The sequence below is a fragment of the Mustela putorius genome, unplaced genomic scaffold, assembly GCF_011764305.1.
Source record: "Mustela putorius furo isolate JIRA1106 unplaced genomic scaffold, ASM1176430v1.1 tig00000163_pilon_pilon_pilon, whole genome shotgun sequence".
NCBI lineage: Eukaryota > Metazoa > Chordata > Mammalia > Carnivora > Mustelidae > Mustela > Mustela putorius.
The window spans coordinates 891,825-897,824 of NW_025421299.1; positions in this window are offsets into that span (position 1 = coordinate 891,825).

Below are 6,000 nucleotides of genomic sequence, written 5' to 3' on the forward strand. Positions count from 1 at the left end.
TGCAGAAGGGAGAGAGAGCATTATAGGGGTGCTGGCTTTGGTTCAGCATTAATCCTCCATTTCTAAGAAGCTGAAAACAGGGTGCATGTAATCTTGCTGGAGATGGATGCCAAGATCTACTCATTCTTGATGCTAAGGCTCCCAAAACAACCGATTCTATTTTTCCTTAAAAGGATAAATATTGTATGAACTTAGCTTTTTTTCCCTCAATGGTTTCTGTTGTTCCTGCCCTTCTTCCTTATGGTGGCTCAAACTGCATCATTTAATCCTTCTGGCAAACCCAGACACTCCTTGACACACTTATTTAGAATTTTGGGAAAACAAGTATTTGACGGGTTCTATTTTTTCTTTCTAATTTTGATTTCTCTTGGCTTATTAACAGTGATTCTGCAGTTCAATCGGCAGGTTATTGGGGAGGAATTATAACTGGGATTGGAGACTTCAGGTGAGGGTAGGTGTGGATTATCTCCACTTGCTGTAAGCACTTCGACACTTGCGGTTGGAAGATGGGAGGGAAAAAAATGAACAAAATGGAGATGAGTAATTCTGCCTTTTCTCTTCCATTTCCTCCAAGCAATGGGTCAATCCCTTCTTCTGTATTTCTTGCTCCACAGAAGTTTAACATTTCTGTCATCCTTGCTTGTTCTGTACTTGGCCAAGTGAACACTAATCCTGGTTTGTGTTGCTCCTTCAAATTTCGATGACTTACACATTTGGACCAAGATCCTTCAGAAATCCCTTTGTAGCCACACCGGATCCTTTGGATTGCCCTCCTCTCCTGTTTTCCCTGTTGACCATGTTTCACTTGGCTGTCAGAAATTTGCTTGACTATAGACTCCCATCTGTAGAGTGTAATGTCCATAGGAACATATCCATCCTTCATCATCTAACCCCCAGACATTTTGAAATCTGCTCACTTAAAATCAAAGATATGTTGAAGTCTGCTCACCTAAAATCAATGTTAAATTATGAGTATGCCTTTTGTTCTTTTTATTAGAATTCAAACTTACGGTCAGCCCAGCTGATTACTTCTAGTGTTCAATACTTCCACTACTGGCAAGTTCTCCAGAACGAGGTCCATACTCAGTGGGACACAGCGTGGTCGGGTAGGAACAGCAGGGCTCTGCTTAATGAGTCGTGTGACCTTGGGCAAGCTGGTTAACCTCTCTGAGCCTCAGTAATGTTTCTGATCTGTAAAATGCAGACAGCACCTACCTTGTGAGGTTACTGTGGCAATTGTATGAGAAATGTTTTTAGCGGAGTACCTGTTACAAGACAGAGGTTCTGTGAGCGGCAGCCAATATCTTCTTTCAGGACATAAAACTTGGAGCACAGTAAATCAGGAGTTTATCAGATGCTTTGCTTTTAGGCAGCCTAAGAAACTTCTAGCATCTGCTGATGAAGAGGATGATGGCGATGATGACTGAGCTACCACTTACTGGAAAACTCACTCTGTACAATTATTTACCCTTCATAGAAGCCCTGTAATGCAAGCACTGCTCTCACTCCTATTTTATGGGGGGAGAAACTGAGGCCTAAAGAGAAGAAACAATATGCTCACAGTGGCAGAGGCCAGTTCTAAGCCGATACGTGCCCGACTTCAAGGTCTGCCTTCTGATCATTGATGCACCACTTGTCTACATCAGGTCAGCTCTTGGCAAGCACGTCCACTTGATCCCACCTGGAGGGTCTGTGTTATACCCACAGTGACACCACGCCTCTGCCCTTGTTATCTGTCATCCCAATCCAGTTTTCTTCCTGGTGTCTCCACATTCTCCTCCTTGTGTGTGTACAGAGCTGGAAGTCTGTGAAGTCTCCACATAACATTTCCCTATGGTTTTGTATTTCTAATGTGGTTACCATTGTTCTGGGTGGGACTCACTTTCCCTGCTTCACACTTGTCTCAATGACATCTTGATTTGATTCCACAAGTTTCTAGACCCCTTTGGTGATGCACAGTTTCAGTTTAGTAATTAAGATTCAGTCATGCTGATTTCTCAGTTTCATTCCAATTTGATTCAAAGCTCTCTTCTCTCAGGACAGGGAAGAATTCCCAGCGTGAACCTAGAACAGAGCGGAGGGTTGTTTTCTCTTTGTTCTTCTTTTCTTCTTCTTTGCACTGAGGCCTTTGGGGTTGGGAGATGATGGAAGAAGAGGAAATCAGTCTGTCATTTTGTCTATCTGTGGTGAGCTTCCTCTTCCATATCTGGTCATCGCCAGAGCACAGTGGCTGGTAATAGATTGCGATAGTTAATTTTATGTGTACGTTGGCTGGACTGCGGTGACCAGTTGTTTGATCAAACACCAGTCCAGTTGTTGCTTAAGGGTATCTTTAAGATATGATTAATGTTTACAATTTGTTGACTTTAAGTAAACCAGATTGTTCTCCATGATGTGGATGGGACTCATCCAAATCAGTTGAAGGCCTTAAGAGAAAAGACTGAGGTTTCCAAGGAGGAAGGTATACCTCCAACTTGAAACAGACATTCTGCCTGACTTTCTAGCTTTTAGCTCGAGACTGCAATAGCAACTCTTACCTGAATCACCCGGCAGCTGACTTGCCCTACAGATTTTGTCCTTGCCAGCCACAACAATCAATAAGCCAATTCCTTAAAATCAATCTTTGCACCTCTCTATCTCTTTGGAGAGATAGAAGGTCTACCTATTCTAGATTATATTTCTATAATCTGGAGATGGGCATTGAAAGAAAGATCCTATTGGTCCTGTTTCTGTGGAGAATCCTGTCTGATACGGTAGTGATTCCTCAGATGGCATATATAAAACGGGAGGTTTGATATAGCAGGAGAGGTTCAAGATGATCCATGTGGGATGCTACAGGAAATTGGAACTTCTATCTGTAGAGTTTATTTTTTTAACCTAAAGAGAAAAAAAGTTCTACTTCAATAATGTTTATTTTTTTAATTAAAAAAATATTTATTTTTCATTTGATAGAGGGAGAGAGAGGACAACTCCCCCTGCAGGGGGAGAGGTGGAGGGAGAGGGAGAAGCAGACACCTTGCTGAGCATGGAGCCCAGCATGGGGCTTGATCCCAGCCCCCTGGGCTCATATCCTGAGCCAAAGGCAGACCCTTTACCGACTGAGCCACCCAGGCTCACACTAATGTTTAATATGCAGATTGGCACCAGCACCTTGCCCGGATCCATGTATCAGATGGTCACATTTTGCACACAAGGCCTGAAGGCTCGTGGGCAGGAAGGGGCTATGAGGAAGCAAAGGGCTTGCTGGTGATGACTTCCCATATCCTTTGGCTTTAAATGTATTCAGCTGCTTTTCGATTACCCCTACAGACATTTGAAGTTAAATGTAGTTATGGAGAATATTATGTAATTTTAGCTAAATCCATGTTGGTATGGTGAACAAATGGTTTCAGATGACCTTTGCAGAGAATGTGTGGGTTAAGGGAAATGCTGATAACGTAAGCGGCCCCGGACAAGGGAAGCAGAATGGCAGATACTTGTCTGACCCCTCGTGCAAGTACTTCTTCATCTCTATCTCCAAGTAAAGGTAGGAAATCTGGGACATTCTAATCAGATATGCCAAAAAGGCTGCTGAAAAGTTTTTCAAATTTTCAAGAAGGTTATTAAAATATGGACTTAGAGTCCTATATTAGCTTAACTTTGCTTTACTATGTGGTTGCTTTCTTTTTTTTTTTTTTTAAAGATTTTATTTATTTAGTTGACAGACAGAGATCACAAGTAGGCAGAGAGGCAGAGAGAGAGGAGGAAGCAGGCTCCCTGCTGAGCAGAGAGCCCGATGTGGGGCTCGATCCCAGGACCCTGGGATCATGACCTGAGCTGAAAGCAGAGGCTTCAACCCACTGAGCCACCCAGGCGCCCCTATGTGGTTGCTTTCTACACATTGTAAGATAAGTAGTTAAAGCATAAGTATCTCCGATCTAACTTGCTTGCTTACGTCCTTTATTCTCTGATATTATGTAAATAGATGCAAGAAGACAAAGATATCAAGATGATTTCAAAGTTTTCATCCTGGGTGAGTGAATGAGATGTGATGTGGAAAGTTGAGAAGTAAGGAATGGATGCTATTTTTTGGAAAATTCTGAGGTCCAAAGACCTCCAAGAAAGAAACAAATCACACACACACACACACACACACACACACACGTGCGCGCACATGGGCACACATGATAGGATGCACAGAGATAGATGCTTCAAGAAGCCCTTGTTCCATTTTGAAGGTATTGAAAAAAATGGATTTATAAATTCATGTTTCGATAAGTGAAAGTTTATGCCACATTACACTAGAGCAATGTACTCTATTATGCTTTTTAAAAATACAAATATTGCATGGAGCACTGGGTGTGGTGCAGAAACAATGGATTTTGGAACACTGAAAAAATTAAATTAAATTAAATTAAAAAAAACAGATATTAACTGTGTGTGCACTTATAAACGATAATCCATTTGGAGGGAAGATGTCAGTTCCAAAGCAATGGTGCATAAATAATGCAAATACCATGCCATTTTAACTGTACATTTTGCAAATAAAACATACCACTTTTCTTGCAAGGTTCTTTTGTTGCTTGTTCATGAATTTTACAAATCTGGTATTTTTCAAGTGCTTCCTCACGGTAGGTACTTGGACTAGTGAGAGTTTAAATGATAATGTCGTTGTCAGCTCAGCATGGAGAAAAACCAGCGGGCACTTGGGGGAATCACTACATCTTGGCGGAGCCAGATGCATTTCCTGCCCCCGCAGAGGGGCAGACACATCAGTCCTTGGAGGCTAAGATCAAGTCCTTTTTCCCTTTGGCCTCTCTGTGCTTTTTGCCTCCCCCTGCACAGACCCCACCCTGCCCCGAGATACATGCACCTACTGATCGCTGCAGAGCTGGACCACAAGCAAGTGAAAATGAGTTGAGCCAACATGAGTGGTGGGTTTGAGGCCCCATGGAAGTTAACTAGTCTGAGTTCATCTTCCTCATTTAGTTGGTCCCAATCCTCAAATGTCACATAGCAGCAGTCAGAGGCCAGTGTCCTGTATAGTAGTATATGCCTAGTCCCTGAAAGCATGGATTGTGCAGATCCCGTTCTTTCTCTCTAAAGAAAGGGGGTGGGGAGGGAGTGAGAGAGAGAGGGAGAGAGAAAAGAAAACATCCCAAATCACACAGTAGTACGAGGCAAAATATCTGATTACAGAGTCTAAAACTGCTTTGTGTATGTAATTTTTGAAGAGAAAAAAATTACAAGCCAGCAGCAATGAAGTGCTTAGTACAAGATTTCAGTTTTCAACCTTGCAGCTATTACATTTCAATCTGAGCAGCGGGAAGATTTTGCTGATCCTGAGCTAACGAATGTCAAGAAGGAAATGGCTTTCTTTCTTCTTTTAGCAGGTGGTTATTGTTTTAAAAATGAAGAGCCTCAAACCTGGCTCAAATCCAATGCATGTCACATAATCTTGATCTAGAGATACATAGTGAGATTCCCCAGCCCCCAAATATTTGATTAGAGCATATGTAAATCGTCCTGTATTCTTGGCATGGACTGAATCAGGCATGACAATGTGGATTATGATGTTCTTATACAATCAAAGGTTATTATTACTATTTTTTCCCCAAAGGAAGAGAAGTTGTTTAGTCAGGAGATCTGACGCTTCTGGGTACGGCAGATGATTTCTGCTGATATTCAATAAGGAAATAAACAATGAATGTAACAGTTCATGACATTCTGTAAATATAACTTAGATTTCTTGAAAAGTTAATAGCATGGCTAATGCTGAATGATGGAGCTACTCAAATAACTCTTAGCAATTTCCTTTGTCGACCCCAATTTCTGAGGGCTCTACCCTCTGGCCCCCAACCCCAAACCAAAAAATTAGACTTGAGAGCCTCATATATGTATCAAAATAATTTGTAAACAGAGTTGTAGCCAAAATATGAAAGAGGCTCACTGTCTTCTTGTATAATTAGTTGATAAGAAATTTCGACATCTTACCTACTTATGTGTATGGAATAGCTCCTG